At 44.8% G+C, this 21405-nt stretch overlaps 1 protein-coding gene across 4 annotated transcripts in view; it reads right to left on the reverse strand.

Moving 5' to 3' along the window:
* ASCC3 (activating signal cointegrator 1 complex subunit 3) overlaps positions 1-21405 on the reverse strand; it is a 411273-nt gene that overhangs the window by 181271 nt on the left and 208597 nt on the right. The gene's annotated exons all lie outside the window — the stretch shown is intronic.

The raw sequence follows: 21405 nt of genomic DNA on the forward strand, positions 1-21405 counted from the left end.
AGGGATAGGAAACATGAGGAAAATGGTCAGGGATTATGTTTTGTAGTACACCAACATCTGAAGGGACACAGGTTCCTTATCTGTGTTCTGAGGTACTAATCAGAGGAATTTTGGAGGAACGCACAAGGGCCTGTATAAAAGTGGGTGTGCAGCTTCAACAACAGTTTTCTTAACTGAAGAGCCACGTGATGATGAAGTTACTTCCATCTTTCCAGTGCAATCACACTGTATAATTGGACCTACAAGTCCATACTTTATCTTACTCTTTTCCTCTACCGTATACTTTCTTTCCTAGTAAGCTAGGAAAGCTGGGTAGCACCCATGATAATGGATGACAAATTCATACTCAGAACAGATCCACTGAAATCAATGGACTTGATTTCAACAGGTTTACTCTGACTAACATTGGATATTATCCTATGTTTTAAGCTTCAATCATGTAAACTGTTTTGTGTGAAAAGCAGGTAAAAATAAAAAATCGAATCTAACCAATGCAAGTAACTTTTACATGTTGACGTGTGTACGTTGTTGCGTGAAACAGCATACATTACGTTGGAGTTAAGTTGAGCAAGAAACTTCTTCAGAGCATTAGATCATGTTAAGAGTCTTTATTAAGACATTACGGCCAAAGGCTTAAGAGTAAATACACGTAGAGTTTCTTCAGTCACCCCCCTTCTGGTACATCTCTCTCCAAAGGTAAACACAGAAGACAACCTCTCAGTTCAGAGGCAATACACAGAAGACTCAGCTTAACACAGATAGCTGCTAGAACTTTTCCCAGTCTATCGCGATGGTTACCATAGCAACGGCCTTGGCTGTCCGTTCCCAGACTGGGCAAAGACATAACTCCCCCTAGCTACAGTTTTTCAGACTTGATGGAAAACAAACTCAGTGACAGTGCGGTTCAATGGTCAACATTACAAAGTCATCCTAATTCAGAGATTAACTTCTTTCCTCCCACCACTTTCCAGACAGCAAAAACCTATGCAAATTAAGGGGTTTTTACAGAGAATTTTGGGCTTTGGTAATATTCTATCAGCTATGAGCTCACATTAATGTGACACTGAACATTGGTGGTGTTCCTCTAGGATCAGCACAAGTGAAATACTGGAGAGGCAATTCATTATGGGAAACTTTTAAAGTCTTCTAAATACATAAGGCCACGATTTCAGTGAGGCATGCTTTCGAACACAGGAGTGGACATACAGATAACATACCAGGACAGAACTATAGCATTTGTCTCTCACAGTATTCAAGTAATGAAGAAATGTCAGTTACCAAATCATGTACTTCATTTTTAAGAATGTTGATGGTTAAATGTATGAAGCCCTGATATATTAGTAGGATACAGAACCCCTACATCTCCTGAAGTTATGGGCAGTCAGAGGAAGCCCATTTTCCAGGACAAGCATTCCATGCTGGACACATTTCAAAGGCAGACCAGAAAGGGATCTCTGCTGAAGACCTTAAAATAGCCAAACTGTTCATTCAATTTACAAACTGGTCTCAGTTCCTTAGTTCTTTTTGCAATAGCTTGTAAAGTATGAATGTAGTGCTATAAACTATTTTTGAAGGCAAAAAAGAATAAATCATGATTTCAAGGGGGCTCTCTCAGGATTTCTATTAAAGAACATAAACCTGGAAAGTGCTAAAATTGACATTGCTTCAGTTGTAACAAAGACAAAAAAAATACCCGAAACTGTCCCTCCTCTTTTAGACACATTAACAGTGCAATCTAATAAATGAAAATCATATCAAAAAGATTAAATGGCTGGTAATTGAGTCCCAACCTATATATTACACAGTTTGAAAAACACATTATTTGGCATTCTACTTCCTTGATTTAATGTTGCCCAGAGTGCAATTGTCTTACTGGACTGCCAATATAATCTTAAGGATTAAATCACAATTATAGACAGTTTTGACTATATTTGTTCAATCTAGAGTTGCCAGGTCAGAAGCATCCCAAACCCTGAGATTTCATGGATGGGCACTAGTGATGTGATGGGGGCGGACACTACTGATGTCATGGGGTGGGCCCTAGTGATGTCATTAAGCATGATACATTAAGCATTAACCACAGCTGCTTGGAGCATACTACACAAACAAACAAAAATCTCTGACTGGAAATGAAGGTCCTGCTGAAGTGACGATATCATTCCTTCATACCTGCTTAGGGAGCCTGGGTAGGGAACGTTTAATCTAGCCTACTTGCTTCTGGTAAGGGTATAAGTGCCCTCAGGCGAGGCAGGTCACCAGAAGGCCACTGTAGGGAGAAGGGAGCCTAGTGTTGTGGAGATGTTAAATGGGAGCACTCAGGACTAAAGATGGATGCCCCTGGAGGCTGCAATTCTAAACGCACTTACTAAGGGACTAAGCCTCAGAGAACTCAACAGGACTTACTTCTGAGTAGATATGGTTAGAATTGTGCTATTGGTAAGGCTTGACTAGGGATTCTCTGCAAAGATATCCATATCAAAGCAGGGTTGGCAACCCCCTGCCTGGAATGCCCTATCTTTTAAAGTGGCTGCTCCAAACCTCTTTTCAGACTTGACCCTTCACTGCAGAGAGAGGTCTGAGAAATGGGTAAGAGTTAAGAAGATTTTCTACCCTTTCCTGCCCACTCGGTGGGCTGCTATAAACTCACTTTGACAGGCAACCCAATTCCAGTAAGTAATAATTGACAGAGAGAAAACCTTCACAGGCAGTAGCCTGTGGGTCAGTTGATGGGTACAACATCAATTGCAGCCACACTTCCCAGTATGTGAATTCTCTTTTACCACTATTGGGCAAAAAACAAACCATCATGCAAACAAAGTGCATTATCATTGGGTTTAAGGGGTTGAGCCAAGTGCATGGAACCACTGTTGCATAGAAACATGTAGTTTCTATGGATGTAAGGGAGTGAGGTCACAGGTAAATGAAATGTATATAGGAAAAAGAAAAGAAAAGACAGCGATGATCTCCTAAATGCAATACCATACCAACCACAAGATTCCTATGAGTAAGGCAGAAAAGTCAGCATCCCACAACCAGTCAGGGTTCCTAACCAAAACTAAAAAATCCTGGCAGCCAGTCAATCAAGGCCGCAGAAATCCCCATGCAGCACAATCTGACCTGGGGGCCACAGCTAGTGCAGAATGCTGTGGCACGATTGCTGACATGAGTGAGACCCTGTCAGCACATAATACATTTGCTCTGAAATCTGTACTGGTTGCCGATTTGCTACCAGGCCAGGTTCAAGGTGTGCTTTCCATGTTATGGGTGCCACATAGTACTTGTTCTGCTCTTGTTAGAAATCAATCCTTTAGCATGGCAGCATCCATGCTTTGGAACTCCCTGCCTATTGACATTAGGCAGGCACCTTCATTGTACTCTTTTTGTTTAGGCAGGCCTACTCAGGCTATTATGTTTTTTTTATCTGTTTTTAACTCACTGGTGGCTTAATTATTTTTAATGTTTTTAAATACCTGTCTTTAACTGTTTCCCCCAGTAATTTTATTGTTTTAATTCCTTATGTAAAAAGTTTGAAGTTTTTTTTACAAAACAGTGGTATATAAATGGTGTAAAAAATACATACATAAATTCTGAAGTCACTGTGGCCCTTGGGTCTCTTTCCTCTTTTAGGAACAAAGGAATCTATCTTATAGCAACACAGGCTGGTTGGTACCATCTAGCTCAGGACTGATGACATGGACTAGCATTGGCTCTCCAGGATTCCAGCCAATAGTATTTTCCAGAGATTGGATTCTGGACCTTTGCATGCAAAGCATGTGCCCTACCACTGAGCTACAGCCCTTTCCCTGTTTAAAAAGTATTTTTTAATTTAATTTAATTTAATTTAATTGTTCTTTCCAATTCACTAACGAATGCACAGCATACCTAGGGCAGATACACACCATTCAATTCAAAGCACATTCAACACACATTTGAAGCACATGAATCCCACCATAGAATCATGGGAACTGTAGTTTGTTAGGGGTGGTGAAACTATAACTGTGAGGGGGAAGCTATCCAAGATTCTTTGGGGGAAGTCATGTGCTTTTAAAGCACATCCAACTCGCATTTAATGTGGATCTTCTTCATAAAGTTTTTAATTAATTAAAAATTAATTAAATTGATTTAATTAATTGTTTTAATTATTTTTTTTAAAAGGAAATCAGCCAAAAAGTTTACTGGGTGGCAATGGGCTACTCACCATCTCTCAGCCTAATCTGCCCCTCAGAGTGAAAACAAGAGGGGCACTATGACCATTCCAAGGAAGAAGGGCACATGTACAATGTAGAGGAAATGATGATGTACAACCATAGTGTGAAATCAGATACTTATTGGGACATAGTATGAAGAAATATTTATATAAGCATGACTGTCAAAGATGTTTATTACCTACACAACCTGTAAAGATATATATATATAGTGCAATCCTATGCATGTTTACTCAGAAGCAAGTCCCAATGTTTTCAATGGGGCTTACTCAAACAGGAAAGCGTGCACAGGACTGAAGCCTCAAGTAGTAAGGAACTTCATTCAACTAACCCAAAATTCAGAATCGTGCCACTTTAAGCTGTTTTGCAACTATTTTATGGTTACTGCATTTTGAATGGATTTGTTTCTTGTTGTGAGCTGCTACTCATTTAAATGTATATGCTGCTTTTATGCCAAAGGGGACCACAAAGCACCTCACATCAGATTAAACCCATAACATTATAATAAATATATTCCAAAATTAAATCACTTATTTAATCAAAATACAGTTTCTTAATGTAAGCATATTGAACTTCCTCTCCTCTCGCTAGAAAAAAGAGGGGAAGGGAAAGGGCGTGGCGGACGGGAGGGAAGAGAAAGTCAGGAATGGAAGCAAGAGCAATGACAGCAGCAGTTATGTTGAGAAGCTCAAAAAAGTGCCCTCTGCTAAAGCTAAAATGTCACTCCATGAACCATTTTCAGTTTTTCAATACAGTGCAGACACATCCTTTCATCTTTCATATATATTCACCAATAGTAAAAAAGAAGCCCCTTGCAGTTTAAGAATATACCTACAGCCAACAGATTTTTCTATCAAATTTTAACAAGCAGAGAAACTGGGCAGCTGTAGTGAATACACCAGGGGAGTAGGAGACCTGACCTCCTCACTGAGATATTGGACTGCCCTACAAATTTGTCAAAATGCAAACACAATTTGGGTTGGTCTTTCACAGTTCAATCCACTTGCTGTGTAGCTTGGAAGAATTTGGTAACATGTGCCTCTGAGCATATGATGAGTGGTGGCAACACCTGCAATCAGCCCAAATAACAGGAACAAGACATGTGCTGTGCTGATCTTATTTTAGCAGGGAGGAAGCAACAATATTAAGATATACCCCTGTGTCTGTTGGGGCAGTGAGGGGGGAGGGTTGTTTGGATCCCCATTACCAAATGGTATCTGGAGCCTCCAGCGAGGTACTTGGACAAGGGGTTTAGTGGGTCCTAAAATCAGTATCAGGCAGAACCACTTCCTTGGATTACCAGTCCCATTTTATCTGTTGGCTTCGGAGTTTGGTGGGTCCTGCAATCACCATCAGGCAGGACCACCTACTTATTCAGGTGCCCAGTGCCATTTTCCCTGCTGGTTCCGGAACTTTGGTGGGTCCTATGCACACTCATCTCTATGAAACTACGCACCTCTATCATCAAGCCAGACACCCTCATGGCCCTTGCCAGCTCCACAATTATTAGATTTCCATGGGCATCTTTACTACTCATCAATGTTTACTCCCCTCCATGCTGCCACAAAAAACCAGTTAAGGCAAACATGACAAGACTGGAAGAATATGTGGCCAAATTGGCATCTCTCTACCCTGAAGCTCTGGTGATTCTAGCAGGGGACTTCAACGTCAGAATTGGCTCGAGCGATGAAGCCCTCTATTTGAGCTTCCAGATGCCGGTTCCACAAGCGAATGGGCCCTTTAATGTTCCAGCTAGATGTTCAAAAGATAATGGCGCTAATTACACCAGTTTGACTTATGCAAATGTTGACTAACCTGAATTTAATATTGGCAAATGGACGGGCGAAAGGGGACGCTAATGGCGAATTTACCTACTTATCTGGCCTGGGAGCGTCAACTATTGATTTTTTCATTGTGTCCCAGGAGTTATTTAGGGCAGTGTCCTCATGTATGGTTGAGGACTGCCCCGAAAGTGACCACCTCCCCTTAGTCCTCTCTCTGGACTGTGGCAACCAACCTATTTATGTGGACCAAGAACTTATTCCAGACGCAGATCTTGAAATACGTCCATCTGGTATTAAGTGGTTGCCTAATGTAGAAAATGATTTAAAAGAGACATTAAATTCCCAGTGGTGCCTCTCTTTCCGAGAGCATGCACTTACAGTGACCTCGGCAATGATGGCACTCTGGTCCTTCCAACAATTGACTATGGCTTTGCAAAATGTCCTGCTTCCTAAATCCAAGAATAAGCCTTTGAGTATCGTATCTAAATCTAAACCTTGGTTCGATTATGAATGCATAGTGCAAAAAAACCCCAAAAACCCACTAACATCAACATACAAAGCTTATAGAATCAATAACTCTCAACTCCTATTTTTAGAATACCTTGAGCTGAAGAAACAATATAAACAGCTAATTGCCCGGAAAAAGAAGCAAGCGCGAAGAGAAAATTGTCAACCCCTGTTGAAAGCCTCCAGATTAAAGGACTCTACCACATTCTGGAGGATGATGGTTCAGGGATGGCCAAAAGTCCCTTGCAATCTAGAATGTTATATCACAGTGAATACCTGGGAGAAGTATTTCACCAAAAATTATGCAAGAGAGCAGCAATATCAATATATGTCCAAATTTGATATGGATGACCTGCCTGATTGGCCATCAGTGTCTGCTAAGGAAATCTCTAATCTTATAGCAAAATGAAATTGAATAAAGTCCCTGGGGCGGATAATATCCCAGCTGAGGCCTTCAAATCAAATGTAGACTGGTGGGCCCCGATATTAGCCGCCCTATTTACATATATAGACTACTCCACTCAGCTTCCAGAAGACTGGGGCCTTGCGATAATCATTCCCATCTACAAAAAAGGTTCTAGATATGATCCCTCTAATTACAGGCCTATCAGCCTTCTAAACACCGTTAGCAAATTATAAGCTAGCCACCTGCATGGGAAGCTGAAAGATTGGAACAAACAAGAAAACATACTTGCAGACGAATAGGCCAGTTTTAGAGACGAACGCTCCACCATGGATCATGCTCTTATCTTACAACACCTGGTGGATAAATATACAGCCAATCCCGGTGGAGCCCTCTACACGGCTTTTACTGATTTTAAATCAGCTTCTGATTCGATCTCTAGGGATAGACTATGGGAGAAACTCGAGGCTACTAATATCGATAAGCGCCTCTTATCACTAATACGTGACCTATATGATAACACTTATTTACGTATTAGATGTAACAACACAGGGCATTTAACTAGGCCCATCCCCACTTTTAATGGTGTTAAGCAGGGATGTATATTAGCTCCCCTCCTGTTTAACATTTATTTTAATTCTCTAGTTGAAAGCTTATTGCCAATATGCTCGCATCCACGTAGACTATCTAAGAGGCCTTTGTCCATCCTTATGTATGCAGACAATATAGCTTTTTTATCGCTGTCATGTATTGGCTTAAGGCGCTTGCTGAGAGCACTTGCCAATTATTGCAGGATTGAATTTCTACTAATCAACTATGATAAGTTGAAAGTCTTAGTCTTTTCCAATAAAAGGCCAAAGCATCGCTGGCGGATAAATGACTATCCAATTGATCAGGTAGCCTCCTTTAGATATTTGGGGCTGACCTTCCATTCAACGGGAGCGTGGCGACCCCAAGTAAAGGCTGCTATTGCCAATGCTCAAAGAACTACGAAGGCGCTTCTCTCCTTCTATTACAATAAAGGAGGTCAATATCTTCCGGCAGCTATACAAGTTTTTGTGGCAAAAGTCATTCCACAGCTGCTGTACGGTGCACAAGTTTGTACCTATGAGAAGTATTCCTCCTTTGAAACAGTTCAAAATAAATTTCTATGATCCATACTAGCCGTTCCATTCTGTGTCCCCAACCATATCCTCCGACTAGAGGTTGGGCTCCCCTCAACAGAATCCCGTATCTGGATTTGCAGAATTAAATCATGGCTAAAAATGATCTTTGCACCAATAGGCTTGGCCCCTTACATTCTATCGGATGCTTTCCAGTCCAAATGGAAAGAGTTGATAAATACCAAACTACTAAGCTTAGGGTTCTCCATTCCCATGATTCTTAATCTGGGGCATGCAAAAGCCAAAGAGATTATTCTCTAACGGATTTTTGATATTGATTATCAAGGCCATCTGATGCTGGTTACAAAATCTAGATTTAATGCAAGGCCATTCCTACCTGCGCCTTACTTAGCGACTCTGACTACTCCCAAATTTCGAAAAGCCTTCACACTGGCCAGGTTCAGCATCCTACCCTCGGCACTTCTGGAGAGCAGATATAAAAAAATACCTTATGATGAGAGAATATGTCCATGTGGTGAGGGGGCAGTAGAATCGGTGGAACATGTGTTGCTACACTGTCTATTCTATTGAGACCTTAGACTCCAGCTAATTATCCCAATCTTACTAAACATCCCTGGTAGAAATGAGACTTTTTATGTTGATTATCTACTATCTGATCAGTCCCCACAGACATCAGTTAAGATAGCTAGTTTTTGCTCCGCTGTTATACATTGTAGAAGAACTCCGTTAAGCTGAGGGTTATGTGTTGATGCAGATCTGGTTTTAATGAAATTTTGATTGTTTCGTGTTGTTTTATTGCAAATTTTTATCCTCTTTTATTGATGTATATACTAATGTTGGTCTATGCCTGCCTGCCTGCCTGCCTGCCTGCCAGCCAGCCAGCCAGCCAGCCAGCCAGCCAGCCATCGATCAATCGATCGATCGGTGGGTCCTGCAAACACCATCAGGCAGGACCGCCACCTTGTTTGAGCACTCAACACCCTTTTGGCTAGTCTCGGAGCTTTGGTGGGTCCTGCAAACAACATCAGGCAGGAACGCCAATTTATTTTGGCATTCAGTGCTAACCCCACATGGTTCTTAGCTCTGTTTCGAGTGGGATTGCCTCTGTAGTTGCTCCTTCACCTCTCCCTAGCACCCTTTTTGGGGAGCTGTTGGTGTGTTATGGGATGTACTGCTCCACTTGATATTGGGTGTACAGCAGCTTGGGAGAATAGCAGCGTCCTTGCTCCTGATCTCTAGCAAGGCATGCCAGTAGGAGGACTGTTTCCCACCCTTCTTCTTATCATGGCAGCAAGGAGAGCAGTTGGGTTTTTTCTTATCATGGCTTTTCCTGCCACATTTATAGCCTCTTGTCTATCTACCTCCCGACGGATGGGTTATTCAGAGGCAGAGGGTTCTGTCCTGGAGGATACCAGGCAGCAGGGGTATAATATATCGCCCTCACCCAGCCTGTGCTATGGGGAGGCTCATATGAGGTGGCTCTTATGATGGGGTTTTCCTCTTCTAGAGGGTTTTTATAAAAAAAATATTCTAAAGCTGAGAAAAACTGAGATGCATTGATGCACAGAGAATGTTATTTATCTTGTATTTTAAAAGCTGCACTATTGTGAAAGGTATTAGATAAGTGGAGGTAAGTATGTCTGCATATAAAACTTTGCATAGATTTCTGCATAGTTTGGTTTGGCATCAATATAGTTGACCATGAACACACAGCTGCCCAGAGTGATCACGCTAACTAGGGGAATATGTTATATTCAAAAAGATCAACTATGAAAAGAGGCTCTGCATGATAATTAATGATATCATTTTGTGGTTCATCTCTCAAGGAAAAGAGAAAAACATATTTTGTAATGAAAGTCAAACAAGCAGTTGAACTTTACCTGGTATAAAGTTATATTAACTAATAGGCAAAAAACCTTACGGTTTAAGAACGTACCTATAGCCCACAGATATTTCTATCAAACTTTAAAAAGTAGGGAAATTGGGCAGCTATAGTGAATGCACCAGGGAAGCAGGAGACCTGAACTCTCTAAGCTATTGGACTGCCCTACAAATTGGTCAAAATGCAAACACAATTTGGGTTGGTCTTTCACAGTCCAATCCACTTCCTGTATAGCTTGGAAGAATTTGGTAACATGTACCTCTGAGCATATAATGAGTGGTGGCAACACTTGCCATCTCCAAACATGGAGAATTACATTTTTGTATGATTCTAGGTGTTCTTACTTTGCTTCTTTTCTGTGTCACTACTGTTTCTACAGAGAATCTAACCTAGAAAATTGTATCTCTTTATTCATCCTAGAAATCTGTGTCAAATTTATTGTTATTAATTCCAAAGCCTTTTTATTGGTCAATGTCAGATGATGGTGAAGATAGCCTTTTGTGTTTCAAACTAGAGGTTATGCTCTATTTCTATTTTGGGTGCATTAACAGTCAAATCTGAAACTGCAATTTGATGTAAAAGCAGACTGATTACAATATGTTGCTACTTAAGCAATAACTCTAGCTGTTGGAAAAAACAAACTTGGCCTGCTCAAGATGCATGTTGTCAGCCTGCTATGCTTAAACCACTCAAGGAAAGGTGGGCATGGTCAATTAAAAACATAGAGTGCACCTGGAATTTTGCTAGAATATATTTCCCCTCCCACTGTTTTATCTTGTGCAAACTGAGACACTCCTCATGTCCATTGGAAACTATTCCGCAGAACAGTCAGTGCCATTAGTCCTTAACTGTTTTTGAAGCTTTTTTTAGGGTTGCAAAGTGTTGCTGTACTTCACATATTCACAGAAAAAGTAACAAATGAAAATGATTTACTATAGGACACTTCACTAAAATTGCAAAGTAAATCAAACATATTTAAAGTGACTATCTGAACTATATAAACTTTCTTAATATTGTTGCTTCCTCCCTGTTAAAACAAGATTAACACAGCTCATGTCTTGTTTCTGTTATTTTGGGTGACTGCAGGTGTTGCCACCACTCACCATATGCTCAGGCATATGTTACCAAATTCTTCCAAGCTACACAGCAAGTGGATTGGACTGTGAAAGACCAACCCAAATTGTGTTCAGGTTTTGACAAATTTGTAGGGCAGTACAATTTGTCAAAGAGGAGGTCAGGTCCTTAAATTGCAAGGTTTTTTGCCTATTAGTGAATTTCTCTGGTTTTTAATGTGGGAGGTAAGAAATGGGATCCTGTTTGCTGAGAATGGATTGATCATTTGCATGCTTAGTTCAGTGGGATTTACTCCCCTGCAATCATGCTTAGGATAGGTGAAACTGACCACAGGCAACGGGGAGGGGAGCACACAGGAGGGGGAGGGCAGGTTTGATCATTTGCATGTTTATTGAGTTCAGTGGGATTTACTCCCATGCAATCATGCTTAGGATAGGTAAAACTGACCATGGGGAGGGAAACCTGGAGTGGGCAGGGGAGGAGGAAGAAGGGAGGGAGGAAGAAGGGAGGAGGAAGGGAGAGGAGAGAGGAAGGAGGGGAAAGCCAGGTCTGATCATTTGCATGCTTATTGAGTTCAATGGGATGTATTCCTATGCAATCATCGCTAGTATAGGTAAAACTGACCATGGGGGAGGAGGGGGAAGGCGGAGATTGGGAGGGGAAATGACGGCTAAGGAAAGGGGAGGGAAAGGGCAAGAGGGGGAGGGAAGGAGCAAGGGGGAGGGAAGGAGCAAGAGGGAGAGAGAGGGAATAGGAGGGAGGAGGGGGCATCATTTGCATGCTTTTTGAGTTCAGTGGGATTCACTCCTGTGCAATTATGCATGGGATAGGTGAAACTGAACTGGAGGAGGGCAGAGAGGGAAGGGGAAGGAGGAGATTGGCTGGGTAGGCACTGGGCAGAGGACAATCCTCTTTCCTTTCCAAAAAGAAAACATTGTGAACAGTATCGTTCTTTTTCAGCATTTCCCCCACCTTTTTATTCTACAGCAGGCACATGTACCCTCCCACCCAAATTTAAACCAAAGCTGTCCCTGGCCACATCCACACAGGCCTTTATTTCACTTCAGACAGTCATCGCTTTCCCCAAAGAATCTTGGGAAGTGTAGTTAGTGAAGGGTGCTGAGAGTTGCCAGAAGATGCCCTGTTCCCCTGACAGAGCTTCAATCAGAGCGGCTGACTGTTAATTCACTCTGGCCACTGGAGCTCTGTCAAGGGAACAGGAGTTTCCTCTCAGAATCCTTCACAGACTACACTTCCCAGGATTCTTTGGGGGAAGCCATAACTGTCAAGTGAAATCAAGGTCTGCTGTGGGTGTGGCCCCCTAATTAGGCAAGCTGGGTCTGGCTTTTATAACACTGACAGTTGGTTCTTATTGAGCATTCCCAGACTTATCATTGAGTTCAAGCCAAAATTTCTTAAATTAATTAAAAATTGGCCAGGCATTTTTAAAACTTTTAAACTGCAGAAGATGACGGTCACAGTATGGGGCAAGGTCAGTAATAGGATTACAGGTACTCTGTAGATACGGGTGATTTTTAATTAATTTCAATGTATTATGAGAACTTTGAGAGGAAAAAAATCCAAAAGGAGTCTGGGTTTTTTCCTCTCTCTTTTTACATTTGAACTCTTAATTCTCTCTGACTGTTTTGTGTATCACTATGAAAATTTAGAGGGTTGTTAAGCAAGCATTTCTGAGTTCAGAACTATAAGTTTTGTAAGGTTTTGTTTTGAAATGATCTTATGGGAAGCATCAGAATGGCATGGAGGGTATTTTCAATTTCACATTGTGGAATGCAAAAAATCCATGCTGACTATAGTATACAGCTACTCTTGTATAACTTCACTCAGGCAGTTAAAAATATTTTGCATACTTTTATAGAGTATTACCTGAAAAACGCTTTGCAACGGCAAAGAATATTTGTTCCTATTACTACATCACAGCACAGTTTATATACAATGCTGGAAGCCCTCTGGACAATGTGTAGAAACAGTATTATGTATGAAATATTGAGTTGCCCCCTCTTTTTCTAAGACATTATTAGCATTGAACTTATAAAATTGTTATGTTTAATATTCGTATTCAAAATTAAATGTAATATTGAAGGCATTCTTTTACTTTCATACAGTCTTTCAAGTATGAGAACAAAACAATGTCATAATGATGTATCTCCTCTTAAATAGTACTTGAGAGAGATTAATTTTACTTTTGACACTTTTTGTCCAAATAACTTATGAAGAACACATAATCCTAAATTGCTGCAAAGAAGGTAGTGATAGGAAAAAACATAACTCATATATTAACCATTTGCAAAGTAATCACTTAATTGCAGAATATGTGGAATATATAATGCACTACTTAGGGGTACAAAAATAAATAATTTTAAAGCTGATGTTCTTTGGATTAAAACTCCATTTTTCAATTTACTTCGGGAGGATTAACTGTATTTATTAGTTTGTATCCAATGCTGCCACTGTGTGAGCAGAACAGACTTCTTGGGACTTTCCCTTTCTTACCTCCACCATGCATCTTCAAAAATCTGCTCCAGATGGGTGGGAGCACCTCAAGATCAGATTCTTGGGGTGCATGGAAGGTTGTAGGGAGGAGGAGAGGAAGTCCCATTTCATGTAATAGCAGCACTAGTTACAGCCCATTATATTTATTACAGGTTAGATCCAGATTTGTGGGAACAGAGATCTATGCTTTCGCAGGCAGAAGTGGGGGAGGGGGAGATTTTACCCATGCACCTTCCAAAAATCTGCTCAGGAAGGTTAGGAAATGGTACTGGGGGACTAAGAGGCTAAAGGAAATCAGCATATTTCCCCCTTCCCCCTTTGTTGGATCTCAAGCTCTTCTGCAAACAGAAGGGCAAGCCTGGATCCAATCATCTATTTCTAACCTATCTTTCCTCGAAGGGGCTTATGGTGGCATACATCCACCCCATTTCCCCTTGCAGCAGCCCTGTAAAGTAAGTACTTCATATGAACTGAGATGAATACTCAATTATTTCAATGATACATAACCATATGCCAATATATATGAGTACTGGGGGCTGCATCCCTGCTTGCCAATCCCATCTACCTCCTCATCAAAGCTACCCATCCCTAGTCTTTAAAGGTTGCCATAGCCACCCATCTCTGCCTCTACTCATGCCCTTTTCAGTCTCCCTCCTCCACTAGCTCAGCAGGTCTGAGGTCTGTTATACATTTTAATTTCCAGCACCACCTATTGGCAGCCAAGCACGCTGCTGTGTGACAACAGTCTTATCTTTTTATTTATATAGATTGTTATATAACTAGTCATGCTACTAGTCGTCTAGAGAATGAATAATAACATGTACTATTAAAAAAAGTCCCTATCATTCCATCTGCCAATGGAAAACCAGTATCATACCTGTATCAACATTAGGCGTGTTCAGTAATATGTCATCATCTGCATATTCTCAAGGCTAGGGACTATTTTGTGATAACAGCCATATCACACAAGACAGTTTGTTTTAAAACTCGATAGGGCCTAATATACCTCTACTTCCTGAAGAGGCCAGCATGGTCCAGTGGATAGAACACTCAATCTGGATCTTGGAAGGCTAGGTTCACAAGGCCATCTTTGCCAAACTCAGTTGTTCAGAAATTAGAAAAAAATGATGAAAGACGAGCAACGTGTGCTTTTGCTTTCTCATTTTTTCTGTAACTTTGCAAAGCAAGATGTAGATTCCTCAACTATAGTGAGATCTGACAGAGGAGGGGATAAGTCCCTGCTCTCCATCTTATATCGGAAGTGCAAGTGCTTCTGTTGTCTGTGGTTTTCTGTTTTTAATTCAGCCTAAAATTAGTTGTCTATAAAATGGAAATAATTAAAATGACCTATCTATGAGGTTGCAGTGGGGCAAATTTAGATTAGTTTGTAAAGAACATTTATATATTCTCCTCTCATAAAGTCACGGTGATGTAAAGAAAAATTAAAACATAAAAAACCATTAAAACTTTTGTGATACCTCAGGTGTGATATGTGCTCAGGTATTTATTTATATATTTATTTATTTATTTATTTATTTATTTAATTTGTATCCCGCCCTTCCTCCCAGTAGGAGCTCAGGGCGGCAAACAAAACACTAAAACACTTTAAAACATCATAAAAACAGATCTTAAAATATATTAACAAAACAGCATTAAAAACATTTTAAAAAAACAACTTTTCTTATTCTTTTCTAGTCAAAACATTGAGGCAGTTATATAAATTTGATGATGATGAAGTTATTCTAGCAGGGAATTTTAATGATATGTGACTGGATGATGGACAGGAGTACTCAAAGTACCTCAAAAACTTCCCAGGGGCCTATGGCTTTATTTCGCCTTCTATAGTCATATCATAGGATATGTTCTCACACCTCATTCTCCAGGTTAGATCATGTGTTCTTAACAGACACACTGGCTCCAGACTTGGTCTCTGCATACATTAGAAACAGAATGGTCTCTGACCATGCTTTGGTAGGAGTCCTGCAAATGTGGTTAAACTTTTCTCCAATTTGAGTAAAAAAGCTTCAATTGATTAAAAAAAGGATGCAGTGCACAAATATTTTTGTTTTAATATCACTCCAGAGGTTGAACCTCATACCATATGGAATACATTTACTGCCACTATTCGCGGGGTTTGTCTGGCTGAGTTGTCCCGCTTTAAGGAGGGTGAGAAAGACCACTTGCTTAAAGAAATTCAGAGGTTGGAGATGATACATAAATGTACTAGGTTGAATAGAAAATATACAAATTTGATGAAATGTAGGAGGGACGTAGAAGCCCTTGAAACTCGGTCTATAGCTAAGTCCATCCTGTATGTTAAGCAGAGACACTATGAAAGGGACAAGAAGAATTCTAAATTACCTGCACATGTCTCATAGAAGAAAAAGGATAAAGCCAAGATATTTATTTATTTATTTAAAATATTTCTATCCCGTCCTTCTACCCTATAATAGGACACTCAGGGCAGCTTACAAAAATAAAATCAGACATGTACATAATACATAATTGTACATAATTAAGCAAGAAGATGGTGTGGAAACATATAACTATAAACAGATTAATTGTGCTTGCATGATACTATTCTGCACTGTATGACTCCACTGTCCCTAAAGAGGGGGATACCAGAAATTACTTGATTAATCTGTCATTGCAACCAATTTCAGAAGAAGCTAGGTCCTTGCTTAATAGAGAGTTTTTTGAGGAAGAATTCTGAGTGGGCATCTCAAAATTAAAACATAACAGGGCTCCGGCCCTGGATGGGTTTAGTACTTCATTTTATAAAATATCTCAGAAATTGATCACCCCTCATTTACTTGTTTTGTTTAACACTATAAAGAAGGGAGGAAAAATCCTGGAGTCCTGGACTACCTTGAGGATTATAGTATTATCTAAGCCAGGTGTGGACAGGAGGAGAGCTAGATCCTATTTGTGCATCACCCTGCACAATCAGGATCAAAAATTTACTTCAATTTTGGCATCCAGATTGAGCAGGGTGATTGCCCAAATATCCAGACCAAGTGGGCATACAGTTGACCCAATCTATCACCTGCTTAATATCATGGCCCCGTCAGAGGACTCCTCAGATGAGGACGACTCGGGAGTAACAGCAGCAGACCCAGGAGCAGCAGACTCAGAAGGAGACACGGAGGAGCCTCCTGAGAATCCAGCTCCTTCTCCCCCTCAGCTGCAGAGCACCCCAGATACAGCAGAGGCCCTGCAGCCAGACACAGACAGTGAACAGGATACTCCCCCCTCACCTGCAGAACGTAGACAGCAAAAGGTCAGGCAGAAGAGGGGCAGGCCTGTCTCCTTAAGGCCCAAACGCTGAGGGCTCACACCTGCTGTCAACCCTGCTCTTTATAAGGCATACCTTGGCTGCAGCTTGTTGCTGACTGCAACGTCAGGCATGGCTTGTGTGTTCCTAGTTTCCTTGCAACCTCTTTTGGACTGACCCCTTGGCACTTGATCCCGGATCTCTACTGACCTCGCTTCTGGACTCCTGACTTGGCAAGTACGCTTCGGACAAGCCTGGCCCTTATCAGCTCCCCTCCTCCTAGACCTGGCAGATTTATGGCCAGACTGCCGGCTAAGGACTTTCCTTCCCTGCCAACCACCCAGGAATTCCAGCCCCCACCGGCACTGCTGACGCAGTGTAGAGCTGACAGTTTGCAGTCAGCCCCAAACAAAGCAGGCAAACGAGGGAGTGGGGGAAGTGCTGACCATGGAGCAACTCCAGCAGGAAAACTTGCTCCTGCACTCACAAGTAGACCAGCTGTTGTTGGCCGTCCAAGGCTTGCAAACACAGCTAGCAGCAGCCCCACCGCCTCTCCCTACAGGGAGAGCCAAGTGCCCTGTGACTCTCCCAGAGAAATTTACTGGGGCTTCCGACCAGCTCCCAGCCTTCTTGGCCCAGGCCCAGCTCTTCATGGAGTTACGACCAGAGGCCTTCCCAGATGATAAGACCCGGGTGGGATTCTTGATTAACCTGTGCACCGGGGCCGCAGCTAGATGGGCCACGCCCCTACTTTTCGAGCGGAGCCCCGTGCTCAACGACCTAGCCGCCTTCACCAGAGAACTGAAGGCTATGTTCAAGGACCCAGTCCAATCAGCTACAGCCAACCGCCGCATACGCCGGCTGCGGCAAGGCCGACGCCCCTTGGGGGAATATGTAACAGACTTTCGCTTATTACAACAAAACCTGGGCTGGAACGAAGCAGCTCTCATGGACCAATTTCAGGAGGGGTTGTCGGATGGGGTTGTCGGATGAGCTTCTGGATGAGCTAGCTAGGGTGGAGCGCCCTGGAACCCTGCAAGCCCTCATACGCCTGTGTCTCCAGATTGACGGGAGGCTGGAAAGCAGGCGTGCTGCCAACCGACCCCGGCCAGTCTACAGAGCATCAGCCCCAGTGGCTGGGCCCTCGGAGCCCGTCGGCAAGGACCCTACACCCCCGGCAGAACCGATGCAGCTGGGAGGGGCTCGGCCACATCTCTCTGCGGCCGAAAAGCTGCTGACGCCGGCAACAGGGCCTCTGCCTGTATTGCAGGGCCCTGGGACATTTTGCAGCCCAGTGTTCCGCGAAACGACCCACAGCCCCTGCCTCGGGAAACGTCCATGCCCCGGCCTTCACAGGCCCCTGAGCCGGGGCAACCTCGTGGTTCAAGGGGCCTGCCACCTCAGTTCCTCACCGCCCAAGCATCTGACCGTGTTGATCACACTGATAGTCCCCGGAAGGGGAACCCTACAAGTACCCGCCATGCTGGACTCGGGATCCACCAGCAATTTTATGGACGTGTCCTTTGCCAAGCTCCACCGGGTTCCTAGTCAACCCATTCGTCGCCCCCTCCTGGTGGAGACTATTGATGGCCGGCTTCTTGCCTTGGGCCCTGTAGTACAGGAGACAGTGCCGCTCGACGTGGCCCTGGGGGAGCACCAGGAAAGCCTCCAGTTCTACCTGGCTGCCGCACCCCACTTCCCGATCATGCTGGGCCTGGCGTGGCTCCAGCGGCACAACCCCATCATCCAGTGGTCCACGGGCCGGCTGACCCTCGGATCCCCCTATTGCCAAGCCAACTGCTGGAGGCCAAAGGAGCGCATCCTGATGACCCGGGAGGCAGGCTCCACGCTCGAGGCCTTACCGGAACAGTACCGGGAGTTCGCGGATGTGTTTGGGAAGCAAGAGGCAGACCAGTTGCCGCCCCATCGTCCTTACGACTGTCCCATTGATCTGCTCCCCGGAGCCAAGATTCCCGTGGGCCGGCTTTACTCCCTGTCAGAACCCGAACTGGCAGCCCTCAGAAAGTTCCTAGACAAGAACCTGCCCCGAGGGTTCATTCGCCCTTCCATGTCCCCTGCAGCCGCCCCTGTCCTCTTTGTCAAAAAGAAATGTGGGGAACTCCGGCTGTGCAATGACTACCGCGCCCTCAACCAGATTACAGTTCGGAATCGCTACCCTTTGGCCCTGATCCCAGAACTGTTAGAGCGGCTGCGGGGCGCTTGCATTTTCACCAAACTAGACCTGAGAGGGGCCTACAACCTGGTGCGTATGCGGGAGGGCGAGGAGTGGAAGACGGCCTTCCGCACCCGTTATGGGCACTTTGAGTACACCGTGATGCCATTTGGCTTGTGCAACGCCCCTGCCGTCTTCCAGCACTTCATGAACGACATCTTCCGGGACCTCCTAGACCGCTTCCTGGTGATCTACTTGGATGACATCCTGATCTACTCGTGGAACCCCTCGGAACATAAGGAGCACGTTCGAGCGGTGCTGCAGCACCTGCGGGAGCACCGCCTCTTCGCCAAGCTTGAAAAATGCGCCTTTGACCTCACGACCGTGGATTTCCTAGGCCATCGGATCTTGCCCTTGGGTATCCAGATGGACCCCGCCAAAATTGAGACCATCCTCCACTGGGCAGCTCCGCGAAGCCCCAAAGATGTGCAGCGCTTCTTGGGCTTCACCAACTATTACCGCCGGTTCATCTCCCACTTCTCCGAAATCACCATGCCCATATCAGACCTGCTTTGAGGCAAAGCGAAGTTTGTTTGGGCAGAGGCCGCTCAACAGGCCTTCCGGCGCCTCCAACACGCCTTTACATCTGAACCCATCCTCCAGCAACCCAACCCTACCCGACCTTACATAGTGGAGGCCGATGCATCTGATAAGGCAGTGGCCGCGGTCCTACTTCAGCCGGTGGGGAGCAAGCAGTCCCTGCTCCCCTGTGCGTTCCATTCCCGGAAACTCAACGCTTCGGAACAGAACTACACCATTTGGGAGAAGGAGTTACTAGCCATCAAAGTAGCCTTCGAGACCTGGTGTCATCTCCTGGAAGGGGCACGTCATCCGGTCCAGGTACGAACGGACCACCGAAACCTGGAGCACCTGCAAAGCGCCCGACGGCTGAACCAACCCCAGATCCGGTGGTCCCTGTTTTTCTCCCGGTTCCAGTTCACGGTCACCTACCTCCCTGGCCGCCGAAACACCCTAGCAGACGCGCTCTCTCGCAAGCCGGAATACCAAGCCGAGCAGGTCGATCGCCCCCTTCGCCCAATCCTCCGCTCAGAGAACTTCGCCGCTACACACCAACCACAACCCCTCCTGGACCGGGTGCAGGAGCAGCAGCAAAAGGACCCCTATGCCCTGGCCCAGCAGCGAGAGCTCCAGTCCGGGACGCCCGCCCGGGACAGCCCCTTTTCCTTGCATCAGGGCCTCTTGTACCACCGGAACCGGTTGTACGTTCCCCCGGGAGCTCTGCGGGGAGAGGTGCTCCACCTCTGCCATGACAGCCAGCCTGCAGGGCATTTTGGAACGTATAAAACCCTCCACCTGGTCCTACGGGATTTCTGGTGGCCCCGGGTCCAAGTGGACGTCAAGGACTATGTAGTGGCCTGTGATACCTGCCAGCGAGCCAAGAGCCACCCCGGCAAGCCCCCGGGGCTCCTGCTCCCACTGCCTACCCCCCAGGGCCCTGGTGCTCGGTCTCCCTGGATTTTATCACGGACTTACCAGCCTCCCGGAGAATGACCACCATTCTCGTACTCGTAGACCTGTTCACCAAGATGGCCCATTTCCTCCCCTGTGCCGGACTACCCTCTGCCCCAGAAACTGCGCAACTGTTTTTGACCCAGGTTTTCCGGTTGCACGGCCTCCCCGACCACCTGATCTCTGACCGAGGAGCCCAGTTCACAGCCCGGTTCTAGCAGGCCCTGTTTCGGGCCCTGAACGTCCAGATCCACTTGTCCTCCGCCCACCACCCTCAATCAGATGGACAAACAGAACGGACCAACGCCACCGTCGAACAATACCTGCGGTGTTACACCTGCTTCCAACAGGACAATTGGGTGGATCTGTTACTGCTGGAGGAGTTTGCGTATAATAACTCCGTGCATGCCTCCACGCGCCAGACCCCGTTCTTTGCCTCCTACGGCTACCACCCCCGATTCTTCCCCTCAGTGCGACCCCCATCGCCGGTCCCCGCTGTGGATGTCATGCTGCAGGAGTTGCAGGCCCTGCAGCCCATCCTGAAGGAGCAGCTGGAGCAGGCCAAGGACGCGTATAAGTGCTTTACAGATCGCCACCGCCAACCAGGCCCACCGCTGAAGGTAGGGGACCGGGTATGGCTCTCGACCAAATTCCTGCGTTCACAACGTCCGTCTCACAAGCTGGAGGCTCGGAATGCAGGTCCCTTCTGTATCACCCAGCAGATTAACCCGGTGGCATTCCGGCTCCAACTCCCTGCCTCCTTCCGCATTCACCCTGTCTTCCATAGATCACTGCTGACTCCCGCTCTCCCGCCTCACCCCTTGGGTAGTCAACCGCGGCCCCCGCCACCGATACAAGTCGACGGGGAAGAGGAATTCAAAGTGGCGCAGATCCTGGACTCCCGGAGGCATCGTGGCCACCTCCAGTACCTCATA

This window comes from Rhineura floridana, chromosome 4, assembly GCF_030035675.1.
Source record: "Rhineura floridana isolate rRhiFlo1 chromosome 4, rRhiFlo1.hap2, whole genome shotgun sequence".
NCBI classification, from domain to species: Eukaryota; Metazoa; Chordata; class Lepidosauria; order Squamata; family Rhineuridae; genus Rhineura; species Rhineura floridana.